The sequence below is a fragment of the Triturus cristatus genome, chromosome 8 (assembly GCF_964204655.1).
Source record: "Triturus cristatus chromosome 8, aTriCri1.1, whole genome shotgun sequence".
NCBI classification, from domain to species: Eukaryota; Metazoa; Chordata; class Amphibia; order Caudata; family Salamandridae; genus Triturus; species Triturus cristatus.
In genome coordinates, this window is record NC_140591.1 from 92,482,852 (window position 1) to 92,495,288 (window position 12,437).

At 53.5% G+C, this 12,437-nt stretch overlaps 6 non-coding genes across 6 annotated transcripts; all 6 read right to left on the minus strand.

Annotated features, from left to right (window-relative positions):
- Nucleotides 1-2,417: 2,417 nt before the first annotated feature.
- On the minus strand, nucleotides 2,418-2,536 carry LOC146801514 (5S ribosomal RNA). Its single transcript, XR_014968219.1, has one exon. It is a non-coding gene; the product is annotated as a 5S ribosomal RNA (ribosomal RNA).
- A 972-nt stretch (nucleotides 2,537-3,508) lies between these two features.
- On the minus strand, nucleotides 3,509-3,627 carry LOC146801515 (5S ribosomal RNA). Its single transcript, XR_014968220.1, has one exon. It is a non-coding gene; the product is annotated as a 5S ribosomal RNA (ribosomal RNA).
- Nucleotides 3,628-6,498: 2,871 nt separating this feature from the next.
- Nucleotides 6,499-6,617, minus strand: LOC146801516 (5S ribosomal RNA). The gene has a single exon (XR_014968221.1). It is a non-coding gene; the product is annotated as a 5S ribosomal RNA (ribosomal RNA).
- A 972-nt stretch (nucleotides 6,618-7,589) lies between these two features.
- On the minus strand, nucleotides 7,590-7,708 carry LOC146801517 (5S ribosomal RNA). The gene has a single exon (XR_014968222.1). It is a non-coding gene; the product is annotated as a 5S ribosomal RNA (ribosomal RNA).
- A 2,868-nt stretch (nucleotides 7,709-10,576) lies between these two features.
- LOC146801518 (5S ribosomal RNA) lies at nucleotides 10,577-10,695 on the minus strand. The gene has a single exon (XR_014968223.1). It is a non-coding gene; the product is annotated as a 5S ribosomal RNA (ribosomal RNA).
- Nucleotides 10,696-11,667: 972 nt separating this feature from the next.
- On the minus strand, nucleotides 11,668-11,786 carry LOC146801519 (5S ribosomal RNA). Its single transcript, XR_014968224.1, has one exon. It is a non-coding gene; the product is annotated as a 5S ribosomal RNA (ribosomal RNA).
- Nucleotides 11,787-12,437: the final 651 nt, after the last annotated feature.

Consider the following 12,437-nt stretch of genomic DNA (forward strand, 5'->3'; position numbering starts at 1 on the left):
TTGACGGCAGCTTGCATATGCATGGCCATATAAACGCGCTGGCCAGAACGGCTAGATTCCACCTGAGCTACCCAAGAAACCTAAAACCCTTCCTCGATGTGTCCGGCCTTGAAATGGCAACCCAGGCCCTAGTCATTTCTAAACTTGAATATGGATGCTCTACTCTTGCAGGGCTACCCAAGAACTGTCTGGCCCCATTGAAAGCCTGCCTCAACACCGCCGCCAGACTCGCAACGGGTTGAAACAACATTTGACCACATTTCTCCCCCTGCCTCAAAGCTCTGAACTGGCTTCCCCTGAAGGCCAGAATACAATTTAAAGCGGCTTGCATAACTCACAAATCTCTGTACGCGAATTCACCTACATTTCTTGCACAAAAACTCGTGATATCCGGACAGGCCAGAAACTCCCGATATGCCAAAAAGCACGCTTCGGGAAGAAAAAAACCTACAATCGAGCCTTCTCTGGGGCCGCTCCAAGAATCTGGAACTCTCTCCCACCCTCCATCAGAAGACTTCCGTCACTGGCACACTTTAAGAAGGAGACCAAAACTTTCTTTAATGGGAAAATAGCTCATCTAATGAATACTTTACAATCACCTCATAGGCTTGTTCCACCCTCCAACTCGGCATTATCCACGGCCTCCACGGATGACACATTTTTCTGGACTCCTGGGCATCCCCCCCAAGAGCTGAGACTGCGCGCCTTCTTGTACATGTAACTACCCGCTCTAATTTGTTATCCCACATGTAGCTTCGACCTCAGACGGGGTGCACCTCGTGGATATGGAAACCTTCTTGTATGGTTTTTTTATCTGCATGCTTCAATTTTCTCCCACATGTAGCTTGGACCTCAGACTGCGTGCTCCTCCTGTATATTGTATCCCTATCTCTCCCAATCTGATCCCTCCCATCCTTATGCGTTGTTTTCCTCCCCCTCAATCCTGTAAAGCGCTCTGATACCCTCACGGGTCTGGTTCGCGCTCTATAAAACTATAAATAAATAAATAAATGACACGCAGGCTCCGACCTCCCTATAGGTGCCAGCTGGGGAGCTAGCAAACCAGCAGCCTGGTGTTTTCACCAAGAGCCTGGTCTTGCTTTGCACTGGGCTCTAAGGCACTCTATCGGGCCGCTCCGCCATGTGGCAGGGGCTGCCGGACTACAACTCTTCAACTCATGCTCACCCGCAGAAGCATTGGCATGGCAATTTTTTTTCCCAGGGAGCTCTGGCTGCAAGTTTTCTTTTCTTTTTTTTATCAGAGACCGAGCCCTCGTATGCAAATCACGTCCATGTCCAGGGCCTGCCACCGTGTGTATAGAGAAGAGAGACTGAGATGAGGGTCTGAGTGCTCTATGGTTGCGTGGTCCTCGTTGCCAACGGCCTGACTTCAGCAGCCGCCCGTCCTTAAAGGCGGTGAGGCCACGCCCCCGCCCTTTTGGACATAAGGAGTGTATGTCAGGCTGAAGAAAGGTCAGCTTGACAGACACTCTTTATGTTCAGGCCAGGAGTTGGAGATGCGCTAAATGCGCAGGCTCCCGGCTGCCTAAGCTGAGGTTTGCTGGGCTGAGGATGTCACAGCTCTGGTGGGCCTGACCTCCTCGGCTCAGCAAAAGGTCCTTGAGGCCCTCCCCTCCTGTTGAGGGAGAGCTTCAGTGAAAGCCTCGTAGCTGGACGCTTCATTTTTAAACCCCGAAGTGCCAACGGCCGAGTGTCTGTCACCGACTCTGTCCCCATCCTGCTCTGTAACGAGTGAGCGACTGCTGCCTCCCCTCATTGGCTGACCAAGGTAGCAGTGGCAACCCTCTTGGCAGCTCCCGGAGGCCTGCAGCAGGTAAGTGTTGCTTTTTTCTTGACGCCGTTTGGTTCGTTTGTTCGTGTGCGCATGTATGAATGTATGTGTATTTGTGAGTGAGTGTTGTGTACGGGGTGTGTGCGAGTGTCTGCTTGTGAATGCATGGGTGTAAGTGAGTGCGTATGTGTGTGCGTGTGTGTGCGCCCCGCACCCCTCTCGGTTGTACTCGGCGGCCCTCGCTGCCTGGCTCTCCGGCTCACCCCCCCTGCTTTCGGGCTGCTGGGGAAAGCCAATAGATGGGGACCTGGAACCGATGCTGGCCCGTGCAGCAGCTCTGCGCCGCCGAGAGAAGAAAACCACATCTTGCGGGGTTGGGGTGGGGGTGGGGGGGGGGGGGGGGTGTTGGAGTCGGTCCCGTGTTCTGTCTTATGGCACAGCTTTTTTTCTTTCTGGACCCAGTGTAAAGCGCAGCCGAATGTTCAATATCCGAGCGGAAAGTTATGGGCCCTGAGTGTTGCGAACCTGATGGCGTTTTTTTTTTTTTTTAAGAAACAAAAAATAAGAGAGTAGAATAGATCCCGCCCCCAAAAAAACGGAAGTGCCATTGGTCAGAGAGGCAAAATGCCTACAGCACCTGGTATTCCCAGGCGGTCTCCCATCCAAGTACTAACCAGGCCCGACCCTGCTTAGCTTCCGAGATCGGACGAGATCGGGCGCATTCAGGGTGGTATGGCCGTAGGCACGTGAGCGTGCCTGTTCAGGCCTCTTGTGCTGCGGCAGCCCGCTTGTCATCACCAGGCGTCCCTCGAGTACCTTTGCACATTTCCCTTTAACACCTGCCCTCCATATCAAACTTCCTGCACACTGCCAAGCACAGCCCTCTCTTGCACTTGCTTACTTTACACTTTCGCACAGGCTGGCTGCGACCACCCTTCTTTAGGGGCCGGCATTAGCAGCAGACCAGCAGCCTGACCTTTTTAACAAGCGCCGCCTAGCCTTGCTTCGCACTGGCCTCCAGGCACTTGCTTCGCCCCGGCCTCCAAGGCACTCTGCTCGGGACACTTCTCTATGTGCCGGGGGGCTGCAGGGACTCTCGCTCAGCAGCTGATGCTCACCCGATATCTGGGGAGGCAACTTCTTTACCCCCAATCTCTGGCTGCTGCAAGTCTCCTGTCTTTTTGTAAAAAAAAAAAAAAAGAAACCTCAAGAACTGGCCCCTCATATGCAAATAATGTCCGTGCCCCGCCCCGCCCCCTCTGTCCGTATAGAAAAGAGAGTGAGGCGAGGGTCCGAGAACTGCCTGGGTCCATGGCCCTTAATGTCACCGGCCTGGCTCTCCGCCTCAGCGGCCCCCTGCTCCCGGGCTGCCTCGGACAGCCCAGCCGAGGGAGAGGGGGCCCGGAACCGGGGCCGGCGCAGCCCATCAGCAGCGGCAGCTTGCAGCAGCTCCCCAGCCTTAGCTAGGGGTCCTCTGTCCTGTCTTAGGGCAAAGTTTTTCTTCATTTTCTTTCAGTTTTCAAGTTTAAAGTTAAGGGCCACGCATATTGTAAACTCGTTGCCGGCTTCTTTATAAATAAATAAATAAAGAAATAAAAAAAACAGAGGAGGAGGGAGAGGAGGAGAGCAGAATATATGTATATTTGTTAGAAAATGCTATGAGCCAGGAAGATTAGGTGTGATTGTGCAGGGGACGCGCAGCAGCGAGTGGCAAAATGCCTACAGCACCTGGTATTCCCAGGCGGTCTCCCATCCAAGTACTAACCAGGCCCGACCCTGCTTAGCTTCCGAGATCGGACGAGATCGGGCGCATTCAGGGTGGTATGGCCGTAGGCATGGGAGGCTGCCTGTTCAGGCCTCTTGTGCTGACACCACCCGCCACTCTGGAACCTTCTGCGCTGCGCACACTTGCACACTTCCCTTCAACAACTGCCCTCCCTTGGCAAGCTTGCTACAGATAGCCAAGCACAGCCCTGGCTTTCACCAGCCGTGCACTTGCTTATTTCACACTTCTGCCGCCAACATCTCCTACCTTATGTACGCCCACCGTTCACAGGTCTACATAAAAATCTCTTTCCCTGAGGACATTTTCTCCCTAAACGAGGCACTGAAGCTGGCAGTCCACTGGCTCACCAGCAACCAGCTTAAACTCCACGCAAACAAAACGGAATTCCCTCTGATCTCCCCACCCAAACCAAATCCAGACTTCCAGGAATGGATCAAGACCATCACTGCACTAAACTGCCCTCCTACCATTATTGAGTCGGCGAAATCCCTGGGAATAACCCTTGACGGCAGCTTGCATATGCATGGCCATATAAACGCGCTGGCCAGAACGGCTAGATTCCACCTGAGCTACCCAAGAAACCTAAAACCCTTCCTCGATGTGTCCGGCCTTGAAATGGCAACCCAGGCCCTAGTCATTTCTAAACTTGAATATGGATGCTCTACTCTTGCAGGGCTACCCAAGAACTGTCTGGCCCCATTGAAAGCCTGCCTCAACACCGCCGCCAGACTCGCAACGGGTTGAAACAACATTTGACCACATTTCTCCCCCTGCCTCAAAGCTCTGAACTGGCTTCCCCTGAAGGCCAGAATACAATTTAAAGCGGCTTGCATAACTCACAAATCTCTGTACGCGAATTCACCTACATTTCTTGCACAAAAACTCGTGATATCCGGACAGGCCAGAAACTCCCGATATGCCAAAAAGCACGCTTCGGGAAGAAAAAAACCTACAATCGAGCCTTCTCTGGGGCCGCTCCAAGAATCTGGAACTCTCTCCCACCCTCCATCAGAAGACTTCCGTCACTGGCACACTTTAAGAAGGAGACCAAAACTTTCTTTAATGGGAAAATAGCTCATCTAATGAATACTTTACAATCACCTCATAGGCTTGTTCCACCCTCCAACTCGGCATTATCCACGGCCTCCACGGATGACACATTTTTCTGGACTCCTGGGCATCCCCCCCAAGAGCTGAGACTGCGCGCCTTCTTGTACATGTAACTACCCGCTCTAATTTGTTATCCCACATGTAGCTTCGACCTCAGACGGGGTGCACCTCGTGGATATGGAAACCTTCTTGTATGGTTTTTTTATCTGCATGCTTCAATTTTCTCCCACATGTAGCTTGGACCTCAGACTGCGTGCTCCTCCTGTATATTGTATCCCTATCTCTCCCAATCTGATCCCTCCCATCCTTATGCGTTGTTTTCCTCCCCCTCAATCCTGTAAAGCGCTCTGATACCCTCACGGGTCTGGTTCGCGCTCTATAAAACTATAAATAAATAAATAAATGACACGCAGGCTCCGACCTCCCTATAGGTGCCAGCTGGGGAGCTAGCAAACCAGCAGCCTGGTGTTTTCACCAAGAGCCTGGTCTTGCTTTGCACTGGGCTCTAAGGCACTCTATCGGGCCGCTCCGCCATGTGGCAGGGGCTGCCGGACTACAACTCTTCAACTCATGCTCACCCGCAGAAGCATTGGCATGGCAATTTTTTTTCCCAGGGAGCTCTGGCTGCAAGTTTTCTTTTCTTTTTTTTATCAGAGACCGAGCCCTCGTATGCAAATCACGTCCATGTCCAGGGCCTGCCACCGTGTGTATAGAGAAGAGAGACTGAGATGAGGGTCTGAGTGCTCTATGGTTGCGTGGTCCTCGTTGCCAACGGCCTGACTTCAGCAGCCGCCCGTCCTTAAAGGCGGTGAGGCCACGCCCCCGCCCTTTTGGACATAAGGAGTGTATGTCAGGCTGAAGAAAGGTCAGCTTGACAGACACTCTTTATGTTCAGGCCAGGAGTTGGAGATGCGCTAAATGCGCAGGCTCCCGGCTGCCTAAGCTGAGGTTTGCTGGGCTGAGGATGTCACAGCTCTGGTGGGCCTGACCTCCTCGGCTCAGCAAAAGGTCCTTGAGGCCCTCCCCTCCTGTTGAGGGAGAGCTTCAGTGAAAGCCTCGTAGCTGGACGCTTCATTTTTAAACCCCGAAGTGCCAACGGCCGAGTGTCTGTCACCGACTCTGTCCCCATCCTGCTCTGTAACGAGTGAGCGACTGCTGCCTCCCCTCATTGGCTGACCAAGGTAGCAGTGGCAACCCTCTTGGCAGCTCCCGGAGGCCTGCAGCAGGTAAGTGTTGCTTTTTTCTTGACGCCGTTTGGTTCGTTTGTTCGTGTGCGCATGTATGAATGTATGTGTATTTGTGAGTGAGTGTTGTGTACGGGGTGTGTGCGAGTGTCTGCTTGTGAATGCATGGGTGTAAGTGAGTGCGTATGTGTGTGCGTGTGTGTGCGCCCCGCACCCCTCTCGGTTGTACTCGGCGGCCCTCGCTGCCTGGCTCTCCGGCTCACCCCCCCTGCTTTCGGGCTGCTGGGGAAAGCCAATAGATGGGGACCTGGAACCGATGCTGGCCCGTGCAGCAGCTCTGCGCCGCCGAGAGAAGAAAACCACATCTTGCGGGGTTGGGGTGGGGGTGGGGGGGGGGGGGGGGGTGTTGGAGTCGGTCCCGTGTTCTGTCTTATGGCACAGCTTTTTTTCTTTCTGGACCCAGTGTAAAGCGCAGCCGAATGTTCAATATCCGAGCGGAAAGTTATGGGCCCTGAGTGTTGCGAACCTGATGGCGTTTTTTTTTTTTTTTAAGAAACAAAAAATAAAAGAGTAGAATAGATCCCGCCCCCAAAAAAACGGAAGTGCCATTGGTCAGAGAGGCAAAATGCCTACAGCACCTGGTATTCCCAGGCGGTCTCCCATCCAAGTACTAACCAGGCCCGACCCTGCTTAGCTTCCGAGATCGGACGAGATCGGGCGCATTCAGGGTGGTATGGCCGTAGGCACGTGAGCGTGCCTGTTCAGGCCTCTTGTGCTGCGGCAGCCCGCTTGTCATCACCAGGCGTCCCTCGAGTACCTTTGCACATTTCCCTTTAACACCTGCCCTCCATATCAAACTTCCTGCACACTGCCAAGCACAGCCCTCTCTTGCACTTGCTTACTTTACACTTTCGCACAGGCTGGCTGCGACCACCCTTCTTTAGGGGCCGGCATTAGCAGCAGACCAGCAGCCTGACCTTTTTAACAAGCGCCGCCTAGCCTTGCTTCGCACTGGCCTCCAGGCACTTGCTTCGCCCCGGCCTCCAAGGCACTCTGCTCGGGACACTTCTCTATGTGCCGGGGGGCTGCAGGGACTCTCGCTCAGCAGCTGATGCTCACCCGATATCTGGGGAGGCAACTTCTTTACCCCCAATCTCTGGCTGCTGCAAGTCTCCTGTCTTTTTGTAAAAAAAAAAAAAAAGAAACCTCAAGAACTGGCCCCTCATATGCAAATAATGTCCGTGCCCCGCCCCGCCCCCTCTGTCCGTATAGAAAAGAGAGTGAGGCGAGGGTCCGAGAACTGCCTGGGTCCATGGCCCTTAATGTCACCGGCCTGGCTCTCCGCCTCAGCGGCCCCCTGCTCCCGGGCTGCCTCGGACAGCCCAGCCGAGGGAGAGGGGGCCCGGAACCGGGGCCGGCGCAGCCCATCAGCAGCGGCAGCTTGCAGCAGCTCCCCAGCCTTAGCTAGGGGTCCTCTGTCCTGTCTTAGGGCAAAGTTTTTCTTCATTTTCTTTCAGTTTTCGAGTTTAAAGTTAAGGGCCACGCATATTGTAAACTCGTTGCCGGCTTCTTTATAAATAAATAAATAAAGAAATAAAAAAAACAGAGGAGGAGGGAGAGGAGGAGAGCAGAATATATGTATATTTGTTAGAAAATGCTATGAGCCAGGAAGATTAGGTGTGATTGTGCAGGGGACGCGCAGCAGCGAGTGGCAAAATGCCTACAGCACCTGGTATTCCCAGGCGGTCTCCCATCCAAGTACTAACCAGGCCCGACCCTGCTTAGCTTCCGAGATCGGACGAGATCGGGCGCATTCAGGGTGGTATGGCCGTAGGCATGGGAGGCTGCCTGTTCAGGCCTCTTGTGCTGACACCACCCGCCACTCTGGAACCTTCTGCGCTGCGCACACTTGCACACTTCCCTTCAACAACTGCCCTCCCTTGGCAAGCTTGCTACAGATAGCCAAGCACAGCCCTGGCTTTCACCAGCCGTGCACTTGCTTATTTCACACTTCTGCCGCCAACATCTCCTACCTTATGTACGCCCACCGTTCACAGGTCTACATAAAAATCTCTTTCCCTGAGGACATTTTCTCCCTAAACGAGGCACTGAAGCTGGCAGTCCACTGGCTCACCAGCAACCAGCTTAAACTCCACGCAAACAAAACGGAATTCCCTCTGATCTCCCCACCCAAACCAAATCCAGACTTCCAGGAATGGATCAAGACCATCACTGCACTAAACTGCCCTCCTACCATTATTGAGTCGGCGAAATCCCTGGGAATAACCCTTGACGGCAGCTTGCATATGCATGGCCATATAAACGCGCTGGCCAGAACGGCTAGATTCCACCTGAGCTACCCAAGAAACCTAAAACCCTTCCTCGATGTGTCCGGCCTTGAAATGGCAACCCAGGCCCTAGTCATTTCTAAACTTGAATATGGATGCTCTACTCTTGCAGGGCTACCCAAGAACTGTCTGGCCCCATTGAAAGCCTGCCTCAACACCGCCGCCAGACTCGCAACGGGTTGAAACAACATTTGACCACATTTCTCCCCCTGCCTCAAAGCTCTGAACTGGCTTCCCCTGAAGGCCAGAATACAATTTAAAGCGGCTTGCATAACTCACAAATCTCTGTACGCGAATTCACCTACATTTCTTGCACAAAAACTCGTGATATCCGGACAGGCCAGAAACTCCCGATATGCCAAAAAGCACGCTTCGGGAAGAAAAAAACCTACAATCGAGCCTTCTCTGGGGCCGCTCCAAGAATCTGGAACTCTCTCCCACCCTCCATCAGAAGACTTCCGTCACTGGCACACTTTAAGAAGGAGACCAAAACTTTCTTTAATGGGAAAATAGCTCATCTAATGAATACTTTACAATCACCTCATAGGCTTGTTCCACCCTCCAACTCGGCATTATCCACGGCCTCCACGGATGACACATTTTTCTGGACTCCTGGGCATCCCCCCCAAGAGCTGAGACTGCGCGCCTTCTTGTACATGTAACTACCCGCTCTAATTTGTTATCCCACATGTAGCTTCGACCTCAGACGGGGTGCACCTCGTGGATATGGAAACCTTCTTGTATGGTTTTTTTATCTGCATGCTTCAATTTTCTCCCACATGTAGCTTGGACCTCAGACTGCGTGCTCCTCCTGTATATTGTATCCCTATCTCTCCCAATCTGATCCCTCCCATCCTTATGCGTTGTTTTCCTCCCCCTCAATCCTGTAAAGCGCTCTGATACCCTCACGGGTCTGGTTCGCGCTCTATAAAACTATAAATAAATAAATAAATGACACGCAGGCTCCGACCTCCCTATAGGTGCCAGCTGGGGAGCTAGCAAACCAGCAGCCTGGTGTTTTCACCAAGAGCCTGGTCTTGCTTTGCACTGGGCTCTAAGGCACTCTATCGGGCCGCTCCGCCATGTGGCAGGGGCTGCCGGACTACAACTCTTCAACTCATGCTCACCCGCAGAAGCATTGGCATGGCAATTTTTTTTCCCAGGGAGCTCTGGCTGCAAGTTTTCTTTTCTTTTTTTTATCAGAGACCGAGCCCTCGTATGCAAATCACGTCCATGTCCAGGGCCTGCCACCGTGTGTATAGAGAAGAGAGACTGAGATGAGGGTCTGAGTGCTCTATGGTTGCGTGGTCCTCGTTGCCAACGGCCTGACTTCAGCAGCCGCCCGTCCTTAAAGGCGGTGAGGCCACGCCCCCGCCCTTTTGGACATAAGGAGTGTATGTCAGGCTGAAGAAAGGTCAGCTTGACAGACACTCTTTATGTTCAGGCCAGGAGTTGGAGATGCGCTAAATGCGCAGGCTCCCGGCTGCCTAAGCTGAGGTTTGCTGGGCTGAGGATGTCACAGCTCTGGTGGGCCTGACCTCCTCGGCTCAGCAAAAGGTCCTTGAGGCCCTCCCCTCCTGTTGAGGGAGAGCTTCAGTGAAAGCCTCGTAGCTGGACGCTTCATTTTTAAACCCCGAAGTGCCAACGGCCGAGTGTCTGTCACCGACTCTGTCCCCATCCTGCTCTGTAACGAGTGAGCGACTGCTGCCTCCCCTCATTGGCTGACCAAGGTAGCAGTGGCAACCCTCTTGGCAGCTCCCGGAGGCCTGCAGCAGGTAAGTGTTGCTTTTTTCTTGACGCCGTTTGGTTCGTTTGTTCGTGTGCGCATGTATGAATGTATGTGTATTTGTGAGTGAGTGTTGTGTACGGGGTGTGTGCGAGTGTCTGCTTGTGAATGCATGGGTGTAAGTGAGTGCGTATGTGTGTGCGTGTGTGTGCGCCCCGCACCCCTCTCGGTTGTACTCGGCGGCCCTCGCTGCCTGGCTCTCCGGCTCACCCCCCCTGCTTTCGGGCTGCTGGGGAAAGCCAATAGATGGGGACCTGGAACCGATGCTGGCCCGTGCAGCAGCTCTGCGCCGCCGAGAGAAGAAAACCACATCTTGCGGGGTTGGGGTGGGGGTGGGGGGGGGGGGGGTGTTGGAGTCGGTCCCGTGTTCTGTCTTATGGCACAGCTTTTTTTCTTTCTGGACCCAGTGTAAAGCGCAGCCGAATGTTCAATATCCGAGCGGAAAGTTATGGGCCCTGAGTGTTGCGAACCTGATGGCGTTTTTTTTTTTTTTTAAGAAACAAAAAATAAGAGAGTAGAATAGATCCCGCCCCCAAAAAAACGGAAGTGCCATTGGTCAGAGAGGCAAAATGCCTACAGCACCTGGTATTCCCAGGCGGTCTCCCATCCAAGTACTAACCAGGCCCGACCCTGCTTAGCTTCCGAGATCGGACGAGATCGGGCGCATTCAGGGTGGTATGGCCGTAGGCACGTGAGCGTGCCTGTTCAGGCCTCTTGTGCTGCGGCAGCCCGCTTGTCATCACCAGGCGTCCCTCGAGTACCTTTGCACATTTCCCTTTAACACCTGCCCTCCATATCAAACTTCCTGCACACTGCCAAGCACAGCCCTCTCTTGCACTTGCTTACTTTACACTTTCGCACAGGCTGGCTGCGACCACCCTTCTTTAGGGGCCGGCATTAGCAGCAGACCAGCAGCCTGACCTTTTTAACAAGCGCCGCCTAGCCTTGCTTCGCACTGGCCTCCAGGCACTTGCTTCGCCCCGGCCTCCAAGGCACTCTGCTCGGGACACTTCTCTATGTGCCGGGGGGCTGCAGGGACTCTCGCTCAGCAGCTGATGCTCACCCGATATCTGGGGAGGCAACTTCTTTACCCCCAATCTCTGGCTGCTGCAAGTCTCCTGTCTTTTTGTAAAAAAAAAAAAAAAGAAACCTCAAGAACTGGCCCCTCATATGCAAATAATGTCCGTGCCCCGCCCCGCCCCCTCTGTCCGTATAGAAAAGAGAGTGAGGCGAGGGTCCGAGAACTGCCTGGGTCCATGGCCCTTAATGTCACCGGCCTGGCTCTCCGCCTCAGCGGCCCCCTGCTCCCGGGCTGCCTCGGACAGCCCAGCCGAGGGAGAGGGGGCCCGGAACCGGGGCCGGCGCAGCCCATCAGCAGCGGCAGCTTGCAGCAGCTCCCCAGCCTTAGCTAGGGGTCCTCTGTCCTGTCTTAGGGCAAAGTTTTTCTTCATTTTCTTTCAGTTTTCGAGTTTAAAGTTAAGGGCCACGCATATTGTAAACTCGTTGCCGGCTTCTTTATAAATAAATAAATAAAGAAATAAAAAAAACAGAGGAGGAGGGAGAGGAGGAGAGCAGAATATATGTATATTTGTTAGAAAATGCTATGAGCCAGGAAGATTAGGTGTGATTGTGCAGGGGACGCGCAGCAGCGAGTGGCAAAATGCCTACAGCACCTGGTATTCCCAGGCGGTCTCCCATCCAAGTACTAACCAGGCCCGACCCTGCTTAGCTTCCGAGATCGGACGAGATCGGGCGCATTCAGGGTGGTATGGCCGTAGGCATGGGAGGCTGCCTGTTCAGGCCTCTTGTGCTGACACCACCCGCCACTCTGGAACCTTCTGCGCTGCGCACACTTGCACACTTCCCTTCAACAACTGCCCTCCCTTGGCAAGCTTGCTACAGATAGCCAAGCACAGCCCTGGCTTTCACCAGCCGTGCACTTGCTTATTTCACACTTCTGCCGCCAACATCTCCTACCTTATGTACGCCCACCGTTCACAGGTCTACATAAAAATCTCTTTCCCTGAGGACATTTTCTCCCTAAACGAGGCACTGAAGCTGGCAGTCCACTGGCTCACCAGCAACCAGCTTAAACTCCACGCAAACAAAACGGAATTCCCTCTGATCTCCCCACCCAAACCAAATCCAGACTTCCAGGAATGGATCAAGACCATCACTACACTAAACTGCCCTCCTACCATTATTGAGTCGGCGAAATCCCTGGGAATAACCCTTGACGGCAGCTTGCATATGCATGGCCATATAAACGCGCTGGCCAGAACGGCTAGATTCCACCTGAGCTACCCAAGAAACCTAAAACCCTTCCTCGATGTGTCCGGCCTTGAAATGGCAACCCAGGCCCTAGTCATTTCTAAACTTGAATATGGATGCTCTACTCTTGCAGGGCTACCCAAGAACTGTCTGGCCCCAT